Raw genomic sequence first — 22,458 nt, 5'->3', positions numbered from 1 at the left:
CAGGTGCCTGTGAGAGGAGCGCGGTCCGGTTGCCAAACGCACGCATATTAAGTGACGGTCATGCTTCGACAGTTCACTTTTCACACGAATGGATAGGCAGCTGGGGCTTCTTTAAGTAAATCATGTGTCACCCTCAATGCTAAATGTAGAAACACCCTCATTTCTGGCACAACAGATAAAAGCCCTTGCATTGGCCGGGAATCGGACCCGGGTCTCTCGCGTGGGAGGCGAGAATTCTACCACTGAACCACCAATGCTCAGCTGCAAAGCCACCTGTGCTTACAGTGAGCGAGGGCATGCTTCTTGGCTCGTCGAAAGAGACGGCAGATGAGGAACACATATTGATCTTGCATTAAGTCCCCTTTTACGAGTTGCGATCATTTGGTGCTTCACGATGATGGCAGGATATTGCTATTTAACTTATAATCCCAGTCAGTAATGCTGATCAGCAGAAGCGACATAAGAAGGCTTTACAGAAACAGACTTCTGGAAGTCCCAAACAAACTTTTTGCATTGGCCGGGAATAGATCCCGGGCCTCCCGCGTGGCAGGCGAGAATTCTACCACTGAACCACCAATGCTCGACACGCAGCTCGCCCTCGTTTGGTCGGCACGAGAGACGCGGCGCTTGCACTCATTAGTTTTTAGAAACTCTTTCATTTCACACCAGTGGAAAGGCAACTGGAGCTTCTTTAAGTAAATCAGGTGTCACCCTTTAACTTATGATCACAGTCAGTAATGCTGATCAGCAGAAGCGACATAAGAAGGCTTTACAGAAACAGACTTCTGGAAGTCCCAAACAAACTTTTTGCATTGGCCGGGAATCGAACCCGGGCCTCCCGCGTGGCAGGCGAGAATTCTACCACTGAACCACCAATGCTCGACACGCAGCTCGCCCTCGTTTGGTCGGCACGAGAGACGCGGCGCTTGCACTCATTAGTTTTTAGAAACTCTTTCATTTCACACCAGTGGAAAGGCAACTGGAGCTTCTTTAAGTAAATCAGGTGTCACCCTTTAACTTATGATCACAGTCAGTAATGCTGATCAGCAGAAGCGACATAAGAAGGCTTTACAGAAACAGACTTCTGGAAGTCCCAAACAAACTTTTTGCATTGGCCGGGAATCTAACCCGGGCCTCCCCCGTGGCAGGCGAGAATTCTACCACTGAACCACCAATGCTCGACACGCAGCCTGCCCTCGTGTGGTCGCCACGAGAGACGAGCCGCTCGCACTCATTAGCTCGTTGTGACAGAAGCAAGAGCCAGATCAGGTGCCTGTGAGAGGAGCGCGGTCCGGTTGCCAAACGCACGCATATTAAGTGACGGTCATGCTTCGACAGTTCACTTTTCACACGAATGGATAGGCAGCTGGGGCTTCTTTAAGTAAATCATGTGTCACCCTCAATGCTAAATGTAGAAACACCCTCATTTCTGGCACAACAGATAAAAGCCCTTGCATTGGCCGGGAATCGGACCCGGGTCTCTCGCGTGGGAGGCGAGAATTCTACCACTGAACCACCAATGCTCAGCTGCAAAGCCACCTGTGCTTACAGTGAGCGAGGGCATGCTTCTTGGCTCGTCGAAAGAGACGGCAGATGAGGAACACATATTGATCTTGCATTAAGTCCCCTTTTACGAGTTGCGATCATTTGGTGCTTCACGATGATGGCAGGATATTGCTATTTAACTTATAATCCCAGTCAGTAATGCTGATCAGCAGAAGCGACATAAGAAGCCTTTACAGAAACAGACTTCTGGAAGTCCCAAACAAACTTTTTGCATTGGCCGGGAATAGATCCCGGGCCTCCCGCGTGGCAGGCGAGAATTCTACCACTGAACCACCAATGCTCGACACGCAGCTCGCCCTCGTTTGGTCGGCACGAGAGACGCGGCGCTTGCACTCATTAGTTTTTAGAAACTCTTTCATTTCACACCAGTGGAAAGGCAACTGGAGCTTCTTTAAGTAAATCAGGTGTCACCCTTTAACTTATGATCACAGTCAGTAATGCTGATCAGCAGAAGCGACATAAGAAGGCTTTACAGAAACAGACTTCTGGAAGTCCCAAACAAACTTTTTGCATTGGCCGGGAATCGAACCCGGGCCTCCCGCGTGGCAGGCGAGAATTCTACCACTGAACCACCAATGCTCGACACGCAGCTCGCCCTCGTTTGGTCGGCACGAGAGACGCGGCGCTTGCACTCATTAGTTTTTAGAAACTCTTTCATTTCACACCAGTGGAAAGGCAACTGGAGCTTCTTTAAGTAAATCAGGTGTCACCCTTTAACTTATGATCACAGTCAGTAATGCTGATCAGCAGAAGCGACATAAGAAGGCTTTACAGAAACAGACTTCTGGAAGTCCCAAACAAACTTTTTGCATTGGCCGGGAATCGAACCCGGGCCGCCCGCGTGGCAGGCGAGAATTCTACCACTGAACCACCAATGCTCGACACGCAGCTCGCCCTCGTTTGGTCGGCACGAGAGACGCGGCGCTTGCACTCATTAGTTTTTAGAAACTCTTTCATTTCACACCAGTGGAAAGGCAACTGGAGCTTCTTTAAGTAAATCAGGTGTCACCCTTTAACTTATGATCACAGTCAGTAATGCTGATCAGCAGAAGCGACATAAGAAGGCTTTACAGAAACAGACTTCTGGAAGTCCCAAACAAACTTTTTGCATTGGCCGGGAATCTAACCCGGGCCTCCCCCGTGGCAGGCGAGAATTCTACCACTGAACCACCAATGCTCGACACGCAGCCTGCCCTCGTGTGGTCGCCACGAGAGACGAGCCGCTCGCACTCATTAGCTCGTTGTGACAGAAGCAAGAGCCAGATCAGGTGCCTGTGAGAGGAGCGCGGTCCGGTTGCCAAACGCACGCATATTAAGTGACGGTCATGCTTCGACAGTTCACTTTTCACACGAATGGATAGGCAGCTGGGGCTTCTTTAAGTAAATCATGTGTCACCCTCAATGCTAAATGTAGAAACACCCTCATTTCTGGCACAACAGATAAAAGCCCTTGCATTGGCCGGGAATCGGACCCGGGTCTCTCGCGTGGGAGGCGAGAATTCTACCACTGAACCACCAATGCTCAGCTGCAAAGCCACCTGTGCTTACAGTGAGCGAGGGCATGCTTCTTGGCTCGTCGAAAGAGACGGCAGATGAGGAACACATATTGATCTTGCATTAAGTCCCCTTTTACGAGTTGCGATCATTTGGTGCTTCACGATGATGGCAGGATATTGCTATTTAACTTATAATCCCAGTCAGTAATGCTGATCAGCAGAAGCGACATAAGAAGGCTTTACAGAAACAGACTTCTGGAAGTCCCAAACAAACTTTTTGCATTGGCCGGGAATAGATCCCGGGCCTCCCGCGTGGCAGGCGAGAATTCTACCACTGAACCACCAATGCTCGACACGCAGCTCGCCCTCGTTTGGTCGGCACGAGAGACGCGGCGCTTGCACTCATTAGTTTTTAGAAACTCTTTCATTTCACACCAGTGGAAAGGCAACTGGAGCTTCTTTAAGTAAATCAGGTGTCACCCTTTAACTTATGATCACAGTCAGTAATGCTGATCAGCAGAAGCGACATAAGAAGGCTTTACAGAAACAGACTTCTGGAAGTCCCAAACAAACTTTTTGCATTGGCCGGGAATCGAACCCGGGCCTCCCGCGTGGCAGGCGAGAATTCTACCACTGAACCACCAATGCTCGACACGCAGCTCGCCCTCGTTTGGTCGGCACGAGAGACGCGGCGCTTGCACTCATTAGTTTTTAGAAACTCTTTCATTTCACACCAGTGGAAAGGCAACTGGAGCTTCTTTAAGTAAATCAGGTGTCACCCTTTAACTTATGATCACAGTCAGTAATGCTGATCAGCAGAAGCGACATAAGAAGGCTTTACAGAAACAGACTTCTGGAAGTCCCAAACAAACTTTTTGCATTGGCCGGGAATCGAACCCGGGCCGCCCGCGTGGCAGGCGAGAATTCTACCACTGAACCACCAATGCTCGACACGCAGCTCGCCCTCGTTTGGTCGGCACGAGAGACGCGGCGCTTGCACTCATTAGTTTTTAGAAACTCTTTCATTTCACACCAGTGGAAAGGCAACTGGAGCTTCTTTAAGTAAATCAGGTGTCACCCTTTAACTTATGATCACAGTCAGTAATGCTGATCAGCAGAAGCGACATAAGAAGGCTTTACAGAAACAGACTTCTGGAAGTCCCAAACAAACTTTTTGCATTGGCCGGGAATCTAACCCGGGCCTCCCGCGTGGCAGGCGAGAATTCTACCACTGAACCACCAATGCTCGACACGCAGCCTGCCCTCGTGTGGTCGCCACGAGAGACGAGCCGCTCGCACTCATTAGCTCGTTGTGACAGAAGCAAGAGCCAGATCAGGTGCCTGTGAGAGGAGCGCGGTCCGGTTGCCAAACGCACGCATATTAAGTGACGGTCATGCTTCGACAGTTCACTTTTCACACGAATGGATAGGCAGCTGGGGCTTCTTTAAGTAAATCATGTGTCACCCTCAATGCTAAATGTAGAAACACCCTCATTTCTGGCACAACAGATAAAAGCCCTTGCATTGGCCGGGAATCGGACCCGGGTCTCTCGCGTGGGAGGCGAGAATTCTACCACTGAACCACCAATGCTCAGCTGCAAAGCCACCTGTGCTTACAGTGAGCGAGGGCATGCTTCTTGGCTCGTCGAAAGAGACGGCAGATGAGGAACACATATTGATCTTGCATTAAGTCCCCTTTTACGAGTTGCGATCATTTGGTGCTTCACGATGATGGCAGGATATTGCTATTTAACTTATAATCCCAGTCAGTAATGCTGATCAGCAGAAGCGACATAAGAAGGCTTTACAGAAACAGACTTCTGGAAGTCCCAAACAAACTTTTTGCATTGGCCGGGAATAGATCCCGGGCCTCCCGCATGGCAGGCGAGAATTCTACCACTGAACCACCAATGCTCGACACGCAGCTCGCCCTCGTTTGGTCGGCACGAGAGACGCGGCGCTTGCACTCATTAGTTTTTAGAAACTCTTTCATTTCACACCAGTGGAAAGGCAACTGGAGCTTCTTTAAGTAAATCAGGTGTCACCCTTTAACTTATGATCACAGTCAGTAATGCTGATCAGCAGAAGCGACATAAGAAGGCTTTACAGAAACAGACTTCTGGAAGTCCCAAACAAACTTTTTGCATTGGCCGGAAATCGAACCCGGGCCGCCCGCGTGGCAGGCGAGAATTCTACCACTGAACCACCAATGCTCGACACGCAGCTCGCCCTCGTTTGGTCGGCACGAGAGACGCGGCGCTTGCACTCATTAGTTTTTAGAAACTCTTTCATTTCACACCAGTGGAAAGGCAACTGGAGCTTCTTTAAGTAAATCAGGTGTCACCCTTTAACTTATGATCACAGTCAGTAATGCTGATCAGCAGAAGCGACATAAGAAGGCTTTACAGAAACAGACTTCTGGAAGTCCCAAACAAACTTTTTGCATTGGCCGGGAATCTAACCCGGGCCGCCCCCGTGGCAGGCGAGAATTCTACCACTGAACCACCAATGCTCGACACGCAGCCTGCCCTCGTGTGGTCGCCACGAGAGACGAGCCGCTCGCACTCATTAGCTCGTTGTGACAGAAGCAAGAGCCAGATCAGGTGCCTGTGAGAGGAGCGCGGTCCGGTTGCCAAACGCACGCATATTAAGTGACGGTCATGCTTCGACAGTTCACTTTTCACACGAATGGATAGGCAGCTGGGGCTTCTTTAAGTAAATCATGTGTCACCCTCAATGCTAAATGTAGAAACACCCTCATTTCTGGCACAACAGATAAAAGCCCTTGCATTGGCCGGGAATCGGACCCGGGTCTCTCGCGTGGGAGGCGAGAATTCTACCACTGAACCACCAATGCTCAGCTGCAAAGCCACCTGTGCTTACAGTGAGCGAGGGCATGCTTCTTGGCTCGTCGAAAGAGACGGCAGATGAGGAACACATATTGATCTTGCATTAAGTCCCCTTTTACGAGTTGCGATCATTTGGTGCTTCACGATGATGGCAGGATATTGCTATTTAACTTATAATCCCAGTCAGTAATGCTGATCAGCAGAAGCGACATAAGAAGCCTTTACAGAAACAGACTTCTGGAAGTCCCAAACAAACTTTTTGCATTGGCCGGGAATAGATCCCGGGCCTCCCGCGTGGCAGGCGAGAATTCTACCACTGAACCACCAATGCTCGACACGCAGCTCGCCCTCGTTTGGTCGGCACGAGAGACGCGGCGCTTGCACTCATTAGTTTTTAGAAACTCTTTCATTTCACACCAGTGGAAAGGCAACTGGAGCTTCTTTAAGTAAATCAGGTGTCACCCTTTAACTTATGATCACAGTCAGTAATGCTGATCAGCAGAAGCGACATAAGAAGGCTTTACAGAAACAGACTTCTGGAAGTCCCAAACAAACTTTTTGCATTGGCCGGGAATCGAACCCAGGCCTCCCGCGTGGCAGGCGAGAATTCTACCACTGAACCACCAATGCTCGACACGCAGCTCGCCCTCGTTTGGTCGGCACGAGAGACGCGGCGCTTGCACTCATTAGTTTTTAGAAACTCTTTCATTTCACACCAGTGGAAAGGCAACTGGAGCTTCTTTAAGTAAATCAGGTGTCACCCTTTAACTTATGATCACAGTCAGTAATGCTGATCAGCAGAAGCGACATAAGAAGGCTTTACAGAAACAGACTTCTGGAAGTCCCAAACAAACTTTTTGCATTGGCCGGGAATCGAACCCGGGCCGCCCGCGTGGCAGGCGAGAATTCTACCACTGAACCACCAATGCTCGACACGCAGCTCGCCCTCGTTTGGTCGGCACGAGAGACGCGGCGCTTGCACTCATTAGTTTTTAGAAACTCTTTCATTTCACACCAGTGGAAAGGCAACTGGAGCTTCTTTAAGTAAATCAGGTGTCACCCTTTAACTTATGATCACAGTCAGTAATGCTGATCAGCAGAAGCGACATAAGAAGGCTTTACAGAAACAGACTTCTGGAAGTCCCAAACAAACTTTTTGCATTGGCCGGGAATCTAACCCGGGCCTCCCGCGTGGCAGGCGAGAATTCTACCACTGAACCACCAATGCTCGACACGCAGCCTGCCCTCGTGTGGTCGCCACGAGAGACGAGCCGCTCGCACTCATTAGCTCGTTGTGACAGAAGCAAGAGCCAGATCAGGTGCCTGTGAGAGGAGCGCGGTCCGGTTGCCAAACGCACGCATATTAAGTGACGGTCATGCTTCGACAGTTCACTTTTCACACGAATGGATAGGCAGCTGGGGCTTCTTTAAGTAAATCATGTGTCACCCTCAATGCTAAATGTAGAAACACCCTCATTTCTGGCACAACAGATAAAAGCCCTTGCATTGGCCGGGAATCGGACCCGGGTCTCTCGCGTGGGAGGCGAGAATTCTACCACTGAACCACCAATGCTCAGCTGCAAAGCCACCTGTGCTTACAGTGAGCGAGGGCATGCTTCTTGGCTCGTCGAAAGAGACGGCAGATGAGGAACACATATTGATCTTGCATTAAGTCCCCTTTTACGAGTTGCGATCATTTGGTGCTTCACGATGATGGCAGGATATTGCTATTTAACTTATAATCCCAGTCAGTAATGCTGATCAGCAGAAGCGACATAAGAAGGCTTTACAGAAACAGACTTCTGGAAGTCCCAAACAAACTTTTTGCATTGGCCGGGAATAGATCCCGGGCCTCCCGCGTGGCAGGCGAGAATTCTACCACTGAACCACCAATGCTCGACACGCAGCTCGCCCTCGTTTGGTCGGCACGAGAGACGCGGCGCTTGCACTCATTAGTTTTTAGAAACTCTTTCATTTCACACCAGTGGAAAGGCAACTGGAGCTTCTTTAAGTAAATCAGGTGTCACCCTTTAACTTATGATCACAGTCAGTAATGCTGATCAGCAGAAGCGACATAAGAAGGCTTTACAGAAACAGACTTCTGGAAGTCCCAAACAAACTTTTTGCATTGGCCGGGAATCGAACCCGGGCCTCCCGCGTGGCAGGCGAGAATTCTACCACTGAACCACCAATGCTCGACACGCAGCTCGCCCTCGTTTGGTCGGCACGAGAGACGCGGCGCTTGCACTCATTAGTTTTTAGAAACTCTTTCATTTCACACCAGTGGAAAGGCAACTGGAGCTTCTTTAAGTAAATCAGGTGTCACCCTTTAACTTATGATCACAGTCAGTAATGCTGATCAGCAGAAGCGACATAAGAAGGCTTTACAGAAACAGACTTCTGGAAGTCCCAAACAAACTTTTTGCATTGGCCGGGAATCGAACCCGGGCCGCCCGCGTGGCAGGCGAGAATTCTACCACTGAACCACCAATGCTCGACACGCAGCTCGCCCTCGTTTGGTCGGCACGAGAGACGCGGCGCTTGCACTCATTAGTTTTTAGAAACTCTTTCATTTCACACCAGTGGAAAGGCAACTGGAGCTTCTTTAAGTAAATCAGGTGTCACCCTTTAACTTATGATCACAGTCAGTAATGCTGATCAGCAGAAGCGACATAAGAAGGCTTTACAGAAACAGACTTCTGGAAGTCCCAAACAAACTTTTTGCATTGGCCGGGAATCTAACCCGGGCCTCCCGCGTGGCAGGCGAGAATTCTACCACTGAACCACCAATGCTCGACACGCAGCCTGCCCTCGTGTGGTCGCCACGAGAGACGAGCCGCTCGCACTCATTAGCTCGTTGTGACAGAAGCAAGAGCCAGATCAGGTGCCTGTGAGAGGAGCGCGGTCCGGTTGCCAAACGCACGCATATTAAGTGACGGTCATGCTTCGACAGTTCACTTTTCACACGAATGGATAGGCAGCTGGGGCTTCTTTAAGTAAATCATGTGTCACCCTCAATGCTAAATGTAGAAACACCCTCATTTCTGGCACAACAGATAAAAGCCCTTGCATTGGCCGGGAATCGGACCCGGGTCTCTCGCGTGGGAGGCGAGAATTCTACCACTGAACCACCAATGCTCAGCTGCAAAGCCACCTGTGCTTACAGTGAGCGAGGGCATGCTTCTTGGCTCGTCGAAAGAGACGGCAGATGAGGAACACATATTGATCTTGCATTAAGTCCCCTTTTACGAGTTGCGATCATTTGGTGCTTCACGATGATGGCAGGATATTGCTATTTAACTTATAATCCCAGTCAGTAATGCTGATCAGCAGAAGCGACATAAGAAGGCTTTACAGAAACAGACTTCTGGAAGTCCCAAACAAACTTTTTGCATTGGCCGGGAATAGATCCCGGGCCTCCCGCATGGCAGGCGAGAATTCTACCACTGAACCACCAATGCTCGACACGCAGCTCGCCCTCGTTTGGTCGGCACGAGAGACGCGGCGCTTGCACTCATTAGTTTTTAGAAACTCTTTCATTTCACACCAGTGGAAAGGCAACTGGAGCTTCTTTAAGTAAATCAGGTGTCACCCTTTAACTTATGATCACAGTCAGTAATGCTGATCAGCAGAAGCGACATAAGAAGGCTTTACAGAAACAGACTTCTGGAAGTCCCAAACAAACTTTTTGCATTGGCCGGAAATCGAACCCGGGCCGCCCGCGTGGCAGGCGAGAATTCTACCACTGAACCACCAATGCTCGACACGCAGCTCGCCCTCGTTTGGTCGGCACGAGAGACGCGGCGCTTGCACTCATTAGTTTTTAGAAACTCTTTCATTTCACACCAGTGGAAAGGCAACTGGAGCTTCTTTAAGTAAATCAGGTGTCACCCTTTAACTTATGATCACAGTCAGTAATGCTGATCAGCAGAAGCGACATAAGAAGGCTTTACAGAAACAGACTTCTGGAAGTCCCAAACAAACTTTTTGCATTGGCCGGGAATCTAACCCGGGCCGCCCCCGTGGCAGGCGAGAATTCTACCACTGAACCACCAATGCTCGACACGCAGCCTGCCCTCGTGTGGTCGCCACGAGAGACGAGCCGCTCGCACTCATTAGCTCGTTGTGACAGAAGCAAGAGCCAGATCAGGTGCCTGTGAGAGGAGCGCGGTCCGGTTGCCAAACGCACGCATATTAAGTGACGGTCATGCTTCGACAGTTCACTTTTCACACGAATGGATAGGCAGCTGGGGCTTCTTTAAGTAAATCATGTGTCACCCTCAATGCTAAATGTAGAAACACCCTCATTTCTGGCACAACAGATAAAAGCCCTTGCATTGGCCGGGAATCGGACCCGGGTCTCTCGCGTGGGAGGCGAGAATTCTACCACTGAACCACCAATGCTCAGCTGCAAAGCCACCTGTGCTTACAGTGAGCGAGGGCATGCTTCTTGGCTCGTCGAAAGAGACGGCAGATGAGGAACACATATTGATCTTGCATTAAGTCCCCTTTTACGAGTTGCGATCATTTGGTGCTTCACGATGATGGCAGGATATTGCTATTTAACTTATAATCCCAGTCAGTAATGCTGATCAGCAGAAGCGACATAAGAAGGCTTTACAGAAACAGACTTCTGGAAGTCCCAAACAAACTTTTTGCATTGGCCGGGAATAGATCCCGGGCCTCCCGCGTGGCAGGCGAGAATTCTACCACTGAACCACCAATGCTCGACACGCAGCTCGCCCTCGTTTGGTCGGCACGAGAGACGCGGCGCTTGCACTCATTAGTTTTTAGAAACTCTTTCATTTCACACCAGTGGAAAGGCAACTGGAGCTTCTTTAAGTAAATCAGGTGTCACCCTTTAACTTATGATCACAGTCAGTAATGCTGATCAGCAGAAGCGACATAAGAAGGCTTTACAGAAACAGACTTCTGGAAGTCCCAAACAAACTTTTTGCATTGGCCGGGAATCGAACCCAGGCCTCCCGCGTGGCAGGCGAGAATTCTACCACTGAACCACCAATGCTCGACACGCAGCTCGCCCTCGTTTGGTCGGCACGAGAGACGCGGCGCTTGCACTCATTAGTTTTTAGAAACTCTTTCATTTCACACCAGTGGAAAGGCAACTGGAGCTTCTTTAAGTAAATCAGGTGTCACCCTTTAACTTATGATCACAGTCAGTAATGCTGATCAGCAGAAGCGACATAAGAAGGCTTTACAGAAACAGACTTCTGGAAGTCCCAAACAAACTTTTTGCATTGGCCGGGAATCGAACCCGGGCCGCCCGCGTGGCAGGCGAGAATTCTACCACTGAACCACCAATGCTCGACACGCAGCTCGCCCTCGTTTGGTCGGCACGAGAGACGCGGCGCTTGCACTCATTAGTTTTTAGAAACTCTTTCATTTCACACCAGTGGAAAGGCAACTGGAGCTTCTTTAAGTAAATCAGGTGTCACCCTTTAACTTATGATCACAGTCAGTAATGCTGATCAGCAGAAGCGACATAAGAAGGCTTTACAGAAACAGACTTCTGGAAGTCCCAAACAAACTTTTTGCATTGGCCGGGAATCTAACCCGGGCCTCCCGCGTGGCAGGCGAGAATTCTACCACTGAACCACCAATGCTCGACACGCAGCCTGCCCTCGTGTGGTCGCCACGAGAGACGAGCCGCTCGCACTCATTAGCTCGTTGTGACAGAAGCAAGAGCCAGATCAGGTGCCTGTGAGAGGAGCGCGGTCCGGTTGCCAAACGCACGCATATTAAGTGACGGTCATGCTTCGACAGTTCACTTTTCACACGAATGGATAGGCAGCTGGGGCTTCTTTAAGTAAATCATGTGTCACCCTCAATGCTAAATGTAGAAACACCCTCATTTCTGGCACAACAGATAAAAGCCCTTGCATTGGCCGGGAATCGGACCCGGGTCTCTCGCGTGGGAGGCGAGAATTCTACCACTGAACCACCAATGCTCAGCTGCAAAGCCACCTGTGCTTACAGTGAGCGAGGGCATGCTTCTTGGCTCGTCGAAAGAGACGGCAGATGAGGAACACATATTGATCTTGCATTAAGTCCCCTTTTACGAGTTGCGATCATTTGGTGCTTCACGATGATGGCAGGATATTGCTATTTAACTTATAATCCCAGTCAGTAATGCTGATCAGCAGAAGCGACATAAGAAGGCTTTACAGAAACAGACTTCTGGAAGTCCCAAACAAACTTTTTGCATTGGCCGGGAATAGATCCCGGGCCTCCCGCGTGGCAGGCGAGAATTCTACCACTGAACCACCAATGCTCGACACGCAGCTCGCCCTCGTTTGGTCGGCACGAGAGACGCGGCGCTTGCACTCATTAGTTTTTAGAAACTCTTTCATTTCACACCAGTGGAAAGGCAACTGGAGCTTCTTTAAGTAAATCAGGTGTCACCCTTTAACTTATGATCACAGTCAGTAATGCTGATCAGCAGAAGCGACATAAGAAGGCTTTACAGAAACAGACTTCTGGAAGTCCCAAACAAACTTTTTGCATTGGCCGGGAATCGAACCCGGGCCTCCCTCGTGGCAGGCGAGAATTCTACCACTGAACCACCAATGCTCGACACGCAGCTCGCCCTCGTTTGGTCGGCACGAGAGACGCGGCGCTTGCACTCATTAGTTTTTAGAAACTCTTTCATTTCACACCAGTGGAAAGGCAACTGGAGCTTCTTTAAGTAAATCAGGTGTCACCCTTTAACTTATGATCACAGTCAGTAATGCTGATCAGCAGAAGCGACATAAGAAGGCTTTACAGAAACAGACTTCTGGAAGTCCCAAACAAACTTTTTGCATTGGCCGGGAATCGAACCCGGGCCGCCCGCGTGGCAGGCGAGAATTCTACCACTGAACCACCAATGCTCGACACGCAGCTCGCCCTCGTTTGGTCGGCACGAGAGACGCGGCGCTTGCACTCATTAGTTTTTAGAAACTCTTTCATTTCACACCAGTGGAAAGGCAACTGGAGCTTCTTTAAGTAAATCAGGTGTCACCCTTTAACTTATGATCACAGTCAGTAATGCTGATCAGCAGAAGCGACATAAGAAGGCTTTACAGAAACAGACTTCTGGAAGTCCCAAACAAACTTTTTGCATTGGCCGGGAATCTAACCCGGGCCTCCCGCGTGGCAGGCGAGAATTCTACCACTGAACCACCAATGCTCGACACGCAGCCTGCCCTCGTGTGGTCGCCACGAGAGACGAGCCGCTCGCACTCATTAGCTCGTTGTGACAGAAGCAAGAGCCAGATCAGGTGCCTGTGAGAGGAGCGCGGTCCGGTTGCCAAACGCACGCATATTAAGTGACGGTCATGCTTCGACAGTTCACTTTTCACACGAATGGATAGGCAGCTGGGGCTTCTTTAAGTAAATCATGTGTCACCCTCAATGCTAAATGTAGAAACACCCTCATTTCTGGCACAACAGATAAAAGCCCTTGCATTGGCCGGGAATCGGACCCGGGTCTCTCGCATGGGAGGCGAGAATTCTACCACTGAACCACCAATGCTCAGCTGCAAAGCCACCTGTGCTTACAGTGAGCGAGGGCATGCTTCTTGGCTCGTCGAAAGAGACGGCAGATGAGGAACACATATTGATCTTGCATTAAGTCCCCTTTTACGAGTTGCAATCATTTGGTGCTTCACGATGATGGCAGGATATTGCTATTTAACTTATAATCCCAGTCAGTAATGCTGATCAGCAGAAGCGACATAAGAAGGCTTTACAGAAACAGACTTCTGGAAGTCCCAAACAAACTTTTTGCATTGGCCGGGAATCGAACCCGGGCCTCCCGCGTGGCAGGCGAGAATTCTACCACTGAACCACCAATGCTCGACACGCAGCTCGCCCTCGTTTGGTCGGCACGAGAGACGCGGCGCTTGCACTCATTAGTTTTTAGAAACTCTTTCATTTCACACCAGTGGAAAGGCAACTGGAGCTTCTTTAAGTAAATCAGGTGTCACCCTTTAACTTATGATCACAGTCAGTAATGCTGATCAGCAGAAGCGACATAAGAAGGCTTTACAGAAACAGACTTCTGGAAGTCCCAAACAAACTTTTTGCATTGGCCGGGAATCGAACCCGGGCCGCCCGCGTGGCAGGCGAGAATTCTACCACTGAACCACCAATGCTCGACACGCAGCTCGCCCTCGTTTGGTCGTCACGAGAGACGCGGCGCTTGCACTCATTAGTTTTTAGAAACTCTTTCATTTCACACCAGTGGAAAGGCAACTGGAGCTTCTTTAAGTAAATCAGGTGTCACCCTTTAACTTATGATCACAGTCAGTAATGCTGATCAGCAGAAGCGACATAAGAAGGCTTTACAGAAACAGACTTCTGGAAGTCCCAAACAAACTTTTTGCATTGGCCGGGAATCTAACCCGGGCCTCCCCCGTGGCAGGCGAGAATTCTACCACTGAACCACCAATGCTCGACACGCAGCCTGCCCTCGTGTGGTCGCCACGAGAGACGAGCCGCTCGCACTCATTAGCTCGTTGTGACAGAAGCAAGAGCCAGATCAGGTGCCTGTGAGAGGAGCGCGGTCCGGTTGCCAAACGCACGCATATTAAGTGACGGTCATGCTTCGACAGTTCACTTTTCACACGAATGGATAGGCAGCTGGGGCTTCTTTAAGTAAATCATGTGTCACCCTCAATGCTAAATGTAGAAACACCCTCATTTCTGGCACAACAGATAAAAGCCCTTGCATTGGCCGGGAATCGGACCCGGGTCTCTCGCGTGGGAGGCGAGAATTCTACCACTGAACCACCAATGCTCAGCTGCAAAGCCACCTGTGCTTACAGTGAGCGAGGGCATGCTTCTTGGCTCGTCGAAAGAGACGGCAGATGAGGAACACATATTGATCTTGCATTAAGTCCCCTTTTACGAGTTGCGATCATTTGGTGCTTCACGATGATGGCAGGATATTGCTATTTAACTTATAATCCCAGTCAGTAATGCTGATCAGCAGAAGCGACATAAGAAGGCTTTACAGAAACAGACTTCTGGAAGTCCCAAACAAACTTTTTGCATTGGCCGGGAATAGATCCCGGGCCTCCCGCGTGGCAGGCGAGAATTCTACCACTGAACCACCAATGCTCGACACGCAGCTCGCCCTCGTTTGGTCGGCACGAGAGACGCGGCGCTTGCACTCATTAGTTTTTAGAAACTCTTTCATTTCACACCAGTGGAAAGGCAACTGGAGCTTCTTTAAGTAAATCAGGTGTCACCCTTTAACTTATGATCACAGTCAGTAATGCTGATCAGCAGAAGCGACATAAGAAGGCTTTACAGAAACAGACTTCTGGAAGTCCCAAACAAACTTTTTGCATTGGCCGGGAATCGAACCCGGGCCTCCCGCGTGGCAGGCGAGAATTCTACCACTGAACCACCAATGCTCGACACGCAGCTCGCCCTCGTTTGGTCGGCACGAGAGACGCGGCGCTTGCACTCATTAGTTTTTAGAAACTCTTTCATTTCACACCAGTGGAAAGGCAACTGGAGCTTCTTTAAGTAAATCAGGTGTCACCCTTTAACTTATGATCACAGTCAGTAATGCTGATCAGCAGAAGCGACATAAGAAGGCTTTACAGAAACAGACTTCTGGAAGTCCCAAACAAACTTTTTGCATTGGCCGGGAATCGAACCCGGGCCGCCCGCGTGGCAGGCGAGAATTCTACCACTGAACCACCAATGCTCGACACGCAGCTCGCCCTCGTTTGGTCGGCACGAGAGACGCGGCGCTTGCACTCATTAGTTTTTAGAAACTCTTTCATTTCACACCAGTGGAAAGGCAACTGGAGCTTCTTTAAGTAAATCAGGTGTCACCCTTTAACTTATGATCACAGTCAGTAATGCTGATCAGCAGAAGCGACATAAGAAGGCTTTACAGAAACAGACTTCTGGAAGTCCCAAACAAACTTTTTGCATTGGCCGGGAATCTAACCCGGGCCTCCCCCGTGGCAGGCGAGAATTCTACCACTGAACCACCAATGCTCGACACGCAGCCTGCCCTCGTGTGGTCGCCACGAGAGACGAGCCGCTCGCACTCATTAGCTCGTTGTGACAGAAGCAAGAGCCAGATCAGGTGCCTGTGAGAGGAGCGCGGTCCGGTTGCCAAACGCACGCATATTAAGTGACGGTCATGCTTCGACAGTTCACTTTTCACACGAATGGATAGGCAGCTGGGGCTTCTTTAAGTAAATCATGTGTCACCCTCAATGCTAAATGTAGAAACACCCTCATTTCTGGCACAACAGATAAAAGCCCTTGCATTGGCCGGGAATCGGACCCGGGTCTCTCGCGTGGGAGGCGAGAATTCTACCACTGAACCACCAATGCTCAGCTGCAAAGCCACCTGTGCTTACAGTGAGCGAGGGCATGCTTCTTGGCTCGTCGAAAGAGACGGCAGATGAGGAACACATATTGATCTTGCATTAAGTCCCCTTTTACGAGTTGCGATCATTTGGTGCTTCACGATGATGGCAGGATATTGCTATTTAACTTATAATCCCAGTCAGTAATGCTGATCAGCAGAAGCGACATAAGAAGGCTTTACAGAAACAGACTTCTGGAAGTCCCAAACAAACTTTTTGCATTGGCCGGGAATAGATCCCGGGCCTCCCGCGTGGCAGGCGAGAATTCTACCACTGAACCACCAATGCTCGACACGCAGCTCGCCCTCGTTTGGTCGGCACGAGAGACGCGGCGCTTGCACTCATTAGTTTTTAGAAACTCTTTCATTTCACACCAGTGGAAAGGCAACTGGAGCTTCTTTAAGTAAATCAGGTGTCACCCTTTAACTTATGATCACAGTCAGTAATGCTGATCAGCAGAAGCGACATAAGAAGGCTTTACAGAAACAGACTTCTGGAAGTCCCAAACAAACTTTTTGCATTGGCCGGGAATCGAACCCGGGCCTCCCGCGTGGCAGGCGAGAATTCTACCACTGAACCACCAATGCTAGACACGCAGCTCGCCCTCGTTTGGTCGGCACGAGAGACGCGGCGCTTGCACTCATTAGTTTTTAGAAACTCTTTCATTTCACACCAGTGGAAAGGCAACTGGAGCTTCTTTAAGTAAATCAGGTGTCACCCTTTAACTTATGATCACAGTCAGTAATGCTGATCAGCAGAAGCGACATAAGAAGGCTTTACAGAAACAGACTTCTGGAAGTCCCAAACAAACTTTTTGCATTGGCCGGGAATCTAACCCGGGCCTCCCGCGTGGCAGGCGAGAATTCTACCACTGAACCACCAATGCTCGACACGCAGCCTGCCCTCGTGTGGTCGCCACGAGAGACGAGCCGCTCGCACTCATTAGCTCGTTGTGACAGAAGCAAGAGCCAGATCAGGTGCCTGTGAGAGGAGCGCGGTCCGGTTGCCAAACGCACGCATATTAAGTGACGGTCATGCTTCGACAGTTCACTTTTCACACGAATGGATAGGCAGCTGGGGCTTCTTTAAGTAAATCATGTGTCACCCTCAATGCTAAATGTAGAAACACCCTCATTTCTGGCACAACAGATAAAAGCCCTTGCATTGGCCGGGAATCGGACCCGGGTCTCTCGCGTGGGAGGCGAGAATTCTACCACTGAACCACCAATGCTCAGCTGCAAAGCCACCTGTGCTTACAGTGAGCGAGGGCATGCTTCTTGGCTCGTCGAAAGAGACGGCAGATGAGGAACACATATTGATCTTGCATTAAGTCCCCTTTTACGAGTTGCGATCATTTGGTGCTTCACGATGATGGCAGGATATTGCTATTTAACTTATAATCCCAGTCAGTAATGCTGATCAGCAGAAGCGACATAAGAAGGCTTTACAGAAACAGACTTCTGGAAGTCCCAAACAAACTTTTTGCATTGGCCGGGAATAGATCCCGGGCCTCCCGCGTGGCAGGCGAGAATTCTACCACTGAACCACCAATGCTCGACACGCAGCTCGCCCTCGTTTGGTCGGCACGAGAGACGCGGCGCTTGCACTCATTAGTTTTTAGAAACTCTTTCATTTCACACCAGTGGAAAGGCAACTGGAGCTTCTTTAAGTAAATCAGGTGTCACCCTTTAACTTATGATCACAGTCAGTAATGCTGATCAGCAGAAGCGACATAAGAAGGCTTTACAGAAACAGACTTCTGGAAGTCCCAAACAAACTTTTTGCATTGGCCGGGAATCGAACCCGGGCCTCCCGCGTGGCAGGCGAGAATTCTACCACTGAACCACCAATGCTCGACACGCAGCTCGCCCTCGTTTGGTCGGCACGAGAGACGCGGCGCTTGCACTCATTAGTTTTTAGAAACTCTTTCATTTCACACCAGTGGAAAGGCAACTGGAGCTTCTTTAAGTAAATCAGGTGTCACCCTTTAACTTATGATCACAGTCAGTAATGCTGATCAGCAGAAGCGACATAAGAAGGCTTTACAGAAACAGACTTCTGGAAGTCCCAAACAAACTTTTTGCATTGGCCGGGAATCGAACCCGGGCCGCCCGCGTGGCAGGCGAGAATTCTACCACTGAACCACCAATGCTCGACACGCAGCTCGCCCTCGTTTGGTCGGCACGAGAGACGCGGCGCTTGCACTCATTAGTTTTTAGAAACTCTTTCATTTCACACCAGTGGAAAGGCAACTGGAGCTTCTTTAAGTAAATCAGGTGTCACCCTTTAACTTATGATCACAGTCAGTAATGCTGATCAGCAGAAGCGACATAAGAAGGCTTTACAGAAACAGACTTCTGGAAGTCCCAAACAAACTTTTTGCATTGGCCGGGAATCTAACCCGGGCCTCCCCCGTGGCAGGCGAGAATTCTACCACTGAACCACCAATGCTCGACACGCAGCCTGCCCTCGTGTGGTCGCCACGAGAGACGAGCCGCTCGCACTCATTAGCTCGTTGTGACAGAAGCAAGAGCCAGATCAGGTGCCTGTGAGAGGAGCGCGGTCCGGTTGCCAAACGCACGCATATTAAGTGACGGTCATGCTTCGACAGTTCACTTTTCACACGAATGGATAGGCAGCTGGGGCTTCTTTAAGTAAATCATGTGTCACCCTCAATGCTAAATGTAGAAACACCCTCATTTCTGGCACAACAGATAAAAGCCCTTGCATTGGCCGGGAATCGGACCCGGGTCTCTCGCGTGGGAGGCGAGAATTCTACCACTGAACCACCAATGCTCAGCTGCAAAGCCACCTGTGCTTACAGTGAGCGAGGGCATGCTTCTTGGCTCGTCGAAAGAGACGGCAGATGAGGAACACATATTGATCTTGCATTAAGTCCCCTTTTACGAGTTGCGATCATTTGGTGCTTCACGATGATGGCAGGATATTGCTATTTAACTTATAATCCCAGTCAGTAATGCTGATCAGCAGAAGCGACATAAGAAGGCTTTACAGAAACAGACTTCTGGAAGTCCCAAACAAACTTTTTGCATTGGCCGGGAATAGATCCCGGGCCTCCCGCGTGGCAGGCGAGAATTCTACCACTGAACCACCAATGCTCGACACGCAGCTCGCCCTCGTTTGGTCGGCACGAGAGACGCGGCGCTTGCACTCATTAGTTTTTAGAAACTCTTTCATTTCACACCAGTGGAAAGGCAACTGGAGCTTCTTTAAGTAAATCAGGTGTCACCCTTTAACTTATGATCACAGTCAGTAATGCTGATCAGCAGAAGCGACATAAGAAGGCTTTACAGAAACAGACTTCTGGAAGTCCCAAACAAACTTTTTGCATTGGCCGGGAATCGAACCCGGGCCTCCCGCGTGGCAGGCGAGAATTCTACCACTGAACCACCAATGCTAGACACGCAGCTCGCCCTCGTTTGGTCGGCACGAGAGACGCGGCGCTTGCACTCATTAGTTTTTAGAAACTCTTTCATTTCACACCAGTGGAAAGGCAACTGGAGCTTCTTTAAGTAAATCAGGTGTCACCCTTTAACTTATGATCACAGTCAGTAATGCTGATCAGCAGAAGCGACATAAGAAGGCTTTACAGAAACAGACTTCTGGAAGTCCCAAACAAACTTTTTGCATTGGCCGGGAATCTAACCCGGGCCTCCCGCGTGGCAGGCGAGAATTCTACCACTGAACCACCAATGCTCGACACGCAGCCTGCCCTCGTGTGGTCGCCACGAGAGACGAGCCGCTCGCACTCATTAGCTCGTTGTGACAGAAGCAAGAGCCAGATCAGGTGCCTGTGAGAGGAGCGCGGTCCGGTTGCCAAACGCACGCATATTAAGTGACGGTCATGCTTCGACAGTTCACTTTTCACACGAATGGATAGGCAGCTGGGGCTTCTTTAAGTAAATCATGTGTCACCCTCAATGCTAAATGTAGAAACACCCTCATTTCTGGCACAACAGATAAAAGCCCTTGCATTGGCCGGGAATCGGACCCGGGTCTCTCGCGTGGGAGGCGAGAATTCTACCACTGAACCACCAATGCTCAGCTGCAAAGCCACCTGTGCTTACAGTGAGCGAGGGCATGCTTCTTGGCTCGTCGAAAGAGACGGCAGATGAGGAACACATATTGATCTTGCATTAAGTCCCCTTTTACGAGTTGCGATCATTTGGTGCTTCACGATGATGGCAGGATATTGCTATTTAACTTATAATCCCAGTCAGTAATGCTGATCAGCAGAAGCGACATAAGAAGGCTTTACAGAAACAGACTTCTGGAAGTCCCAAACAAACTTTTTGCATTGGCCGGGAATAGATCCCGGGCCTCCCGCGTGGCAGGCGAGAATTCTACCACTGAACCACCAATGCTCGACACGCAGCTCGCCCTCGTTTGGTCGGCACGAGAGACGCGGCGCTTGCACTCATTAGTTTTTAGAAACTCTTTCATTTCACACCAGTGGAAAGGCAACTGGAGCTTCTTTAAGTAAATCAGGTGTCACCCTTTAACTTATGATCACAGTCAGTAATGCTGATCAGCAGAAGCGACATAAGAAGGCTTTACAGAAACAGACTTCTGGAAGTCCCAAACAAACTTTTTGCATTGGCCGGGAATCGAACCCGGGCCTCCCTCGTGGCAGGCGAGAATTCTACCACTGAACCACCAATGCTCGACACGCAGCTCGCCCTCGTTTGGTCGGCACGAGAGACGCGGCGCTTGCACTCATTAGTTTTTAGAAACTCTTTCATTTCACACCAGTGGAAAGGCAACTGGAGCTTCTTTAAGTAAATCAGGTGTCACCCTTTAACTTATGATCACAGTCAGTAATGCTGATCAGCAGAAGCGACATAAGAAGGCTTTACAGAAACAGACTTCTGGAAGTCCCAAACAAACTTTTTGCATTGGCCGGGAATCGAACCCGGGCCGCCCGCGTGGCAGGCGAGAATTCTACCACTGAACCACCAATGCTCGACACGCAGCTCGCCCTCGTTTGGTCGGCACGAGAGACGCGGCGCTTGCACTCATTAGTTTTTAGAAACTCTTTCATTTCACACCAGTGGAAAGGCAACTGGAGCTTCTTTAAGTAAATCAGGTGTCACCCTTTAACTTATGATCACAGTCAGTAATGCTGATCAGCAGAAGCGACATAAGAAGGCTTTACAGAAACAGATTTCTGGAAGTCCCAAACAAACTTTTTGCATTGGCCGGGAATCTAACCCGGGCCTCCCGCGTGGCAGGCGAGAATTCTACCACTGAACCACCAATGCTCGACACGCAGCCTGCCCTCGTGTGGTCGCCACGAGAGACGAGCCGCTCGCACTCATTAGCTCGTTGTGACAGAAGCAAGAGCCAGATCAGGTGCCTGTGAGAGGAGCGCGGTCCGGTTGCCAAACGCACGCATATTAAGTGACGGTCATGCTTCGACAGTTCACTTTTCACACGAATGGATAGGCAGCTGGGGCTTCTTTAAGTAAATCATGTGTCACCCTCAATGCTAAATGTAGAAACACCCTCATTTCTGGCACAACAGATAAAAGCCCTTGCATTGGCCGGGAATCGGACCCGGGTCTCTCGCATGGGAGGCGAGAATTCTACCACTGAACCACCAATGCTCAGCTGCAAAGCCACCTGTGCTTACAGTGAGCGAGGGCATGCTTCTTGGCTCGTCGAAAGAGACGGCAGATGAGGAACACATATTGATCTTGCATTAAGTCCCCTTTTACGAGTTGCGATCATTTGGTGCTTCACGATGATGGCAGGATATTGCTATTTAACTTATAATCCCAGTCAGTAATGCTGATCAGCAGAAGCGACATAAGAAGGCTTTACAGAAACAGACTTCTGGAAGTCCCAAACAAACTTTTTGCATTGGCCGGGAATAGATCCCGGGCCTCCCGCGTGGCAGGCGAGAATTCTACCACTGAACCACCAATGCTCGACACGCAGCTCGCCCTCGTTTGGTCGGCACGAGAGACGCGGCGCTTGCACTCATTAGTTTTTAGAAACTCTTTCATTTCACACCAGTGGAAAGGCAACTGGAGCTTCTTTAAGTAAATCAGGTGTCACCCTTTAACTTATGATCACAGTCAGTAATGCTGATCAGCAGAAGCGACATAAGAAGGCTTTACAGAA

The 22,458-nt window shown here is 49.9% G+C and overlaps 25 non-coding genes across 25 annotated transcripts; all 25 read right to left on the bottom strand.

Moving 5' to 3' along the window:
• Nucleotides 1–186: 186 nt before the first annotated feature.
• Nucleotides 187–257, bottom strand: trnag-ccc (transfer RNA glycine (anticodon CCC)). The gene has a single exon. It is a non-coding gene; the product is annotated as a tRNA-Gly (tRNA).
• A 551-nt stretch (nt 258–808) lies between these two features.
• Nucleotides 809–879, bottom strand: trnag-gcc (transfer RNA glycine (anticodon GCC)). Its single transcript has one exon. It is a non-coding gene; the product is annotated as a tRNA-Gly (tRNA).
• Nucleotides 880–1,452: 573 nt separating this feature from the next.
• On the bottom strand, nt 1,453–1,523 carry trnag-ccc (transfer RNA glycine (anticodon CCC)). Its single transcript has one exon. It is a non-coding gene; the product is annotated as a tRNA-Gly (tRNA).
• A 551-nt stretch (nt 1,524–2,074) lies between these two features.
• trnag-gcc (transfer RNA glycine (anticodon GCC)) lies at nt 2,075–2,145 on the bottom strand. The gene has a single exon. It is a non-coding gene; the product is annotated as a tRNA-Gly (tRNA).
• An 872-nt stretch (nt 2,146–3,017) lies between these two features.
• On the bottom strand, nt 3,018–3,088 carry trnag-ccc (transfer RNA glycine (anticodon CCC)). The gene has a single exon. It is a non-coding gene; the product is annotated as a tRNA-Gly (tRNA).
• A 551-nt stretch (nt 3,089–3,639) lies between these two features.
• On the bottom strand, nt 3,640–3,710 carry trnag-gcc (transfer RNA glycine (anticodon GCC)). Its single transcript has one exon. It is a non-coding gene; the product is annotated as a tRNA-Gly (tRNA).
• Nucleotides 3,711–4,582: 872 nt separating this feature from the next.
• Nucleotides 4,583–4,653, bottom strand: trnag-ccc (transfer RNA glycine (anticodon CCC)). Its single transcript has one exon. It is a non-coding gene; the product is annotated as a tRNA-Gly (tRNA).
• A 1,195-nt stretch (nt 4,654–5,848) lies between these two features.
• Nucleotides 5,849–5,919, bottom strand: trnag-ccc (transfer RNA glycine (anticodon CCC)). Its single transcript has one exon. It is a non-coding gene; the product is annotated as a tRNA-Gly (tRNA).
• Nucleotides 5,920–7,413: 1,494 nt separating this feature from the next.
• On the bottom strand, nt 7,414–7,484 carry trnag-ccc (transfer RNA glycine (anticodon CCC)). Its single transcript has one exon. It is a non-coding gene; the product is annotated as a tRNA-Gly (tRNA).
• A 551-nt stretch (nt 7,485–8,035) lies between these two features.
• Nucleotides 8,036–8,106, bottom strand: trnag-gcc (transfer RNA glycine (anticodon GCC)). Its single transcript has one exon. It is a non-coding gene; the product is annotated as a tRNA-Gly (tRNA).
• An 872-nt stretch (nt 8,107–8,978) lies between these two features.
• On the bottom strand, nt 8,979–9,049 carry trnag-ccc (transfer RNA glycine (anticodon CCC)). The gene has a single exon. It is a non-coding gene; the product is annotated as a tRNA-Gly (tRNA).
• A 1,195-nt stretch (nt 9,050–10,244) lies between these two features.
• On the bottom strand, nt 10,245–10,315 carry trnag-ccc (transfer RNA glycine (anticodon CCC)). The gene has a single exon. It is a non-coding gene; the product is annotated as a tRNA-Gly (tRNA).
• Nucleotides 10,316–11,809: 1,494 nt separating this feature from the next.
• Nucleotides 11,810–11,880, bottom strand: trnag-ccc (transfer RNA glycine (anticodon CCC)). The gene has a single exon. It is a non-coding gene; the product is annotated as a tRNA-Gly (tRNA).
• A 1,494-nt stretch (nt 11,881–13,374) lies between these two features.
• On the bottom strand, nt 13,375–13,445 carry trnag-ccc (transfer RNA glycine (anticodon CCC)). Its single transcript has one exon. It is a non-coding gene; the product is annotated as a tRNA-Gly (tRNA).
• Nucleotides 13,446–13,697: 252 nt separating this feature from the next.
• trnag-gcc (transfer RNA glycine (anticodon GCC)) lies at nt 13,698–13,768 on the bottom strand. The gene has a single exon. It is a non-coding gene; the product is annotated as a tRNA-Gly (tRNA).
• An 872-nt stretch (nt 13,769–14,640) lies between these two features.
• trnag-ccc (transfer RNA glycine (anticodon CCC)) lies at nt 14,641–14,711 on the bottom strand. The gene has a single exon. It is a non-coding gene; the product is annotated as a tRNA-Gly (tRNA).
• A 551-nt stretch (nt 14,712–15,262) lies between these two features.
• Nucleotides 15,263–15,333, bottom strand: trnag-gcc (transfer RNA glycine (anticodon GCC)). The gene has a single exon. It is a non-coding gene; the product is annotated as a tRNA-Gly (tRNA).
• An 872-nt stretch (nt 15,334–16,205) lies between these two features.
• trnag-ccc (transfer RNA glycine (anticodon CCC)) lies at nt 16,206–16,276 on the bottom strand. Its single transcript has one exon. It is a non-coding gene; the product is annotated as a tRNA-Gly (tRNA).
• A 551-nt stretch (nt 16,277–16,827) lies between these two features.
• Nucleotides 16,828–16,898, bottom strand: trnag-gcc (transfer RNA glycine (anticodon GCC)). Its single transcript has one exon. It is a non-coding gene; the product is annotated as a tRNA-Gly (tRNA).
• Nucleotides 16,899–17,471: 573 nt separating this feature from the next.
• trnag-ccc (transfer RNA glycine (anticodon CCC)) lies at nt 17,472–17,542 on the bottom strand. Its single transcript has one exon. It is a non-coding gene; the product is annotated as a tRNA-Gly (tRNA).
• Nucleotides 17,543–18,093: 551 nt separating this feature from the next.
• Nucleotides 18,094–18,164, bottom strand: trnag-gcc (transfer RNA glycine (anticodon GCC)). The gene has a single exon. It is a non-coding gene; the product is annotated as a tRNA-Gly (tRNA).
• An 872-nt stretch (nt 18,165–19,036) lies between these two features.
• Nucleotides 19,037–19,107, bottom strand: trnag-ccc (transfer RNA glycine (anticodon CCC)). Its single transcript has one exon. It is a non-coding gene; the product is annotated as a tRNA-Gly (tRNA).
• Nucleotides 19,108–19,658: 551 nt separating this feature from the next.
• On the bottom strand, nt 19,659–19,729 carry trnag-gcc (transfer RNA glycine (anticodon GCC)). The gene has a single exon. It is a non-coding gene; the product is annotated as a tRNA-Gly (tRNA).
• Nucleotides 19,730–20,302: 573 nt separating this feature from the next.
• Nucleotides 20,303–20,373, bottom strand: trnag-ccc (transfer RNA glycine (anticodon CCC)). The gene has a single exon. It is a non-coding gene; the product is annotated as a tRNA-Gly (tRNA).
• Nucleotides 20,374–21,867: 1,494 nt separating this feature from the next.
• Nucleotides 21,868–21,938, bottom strand: trnag-ccc (transfer RNA glycine (anticodon CCC)). The gene has a single exon. It is a non-coding gene; the product is annotated as a tRNA-Gly (tRNA).
• Between the last annotated feature and the right edge of the window lie 520 nt (nt 21,939–22,458).

Source organism: Pseudorasbora parva, chromosome 2 (genome assembly GCF_024679245.1).
Source record: "Pseudorasbora parva isolate DD20220531a chromosome 2, ASM2467924v1, whole genome shotgun sequence".
In the NCBI taxonomy this organism is placed as follows: domain Eukaryota; kingdom Metazoa; phylum Chordata; class Actinopteri; order Cypriniformes; family Gobionidae; genus Pseudorasbora; species Pseudorasbora parva.
The sequence above is the reverse complement of the archived record's forward strand: the minus strand, read 5'-3'. Positions and strand labels throughout refer to the sequence as shown.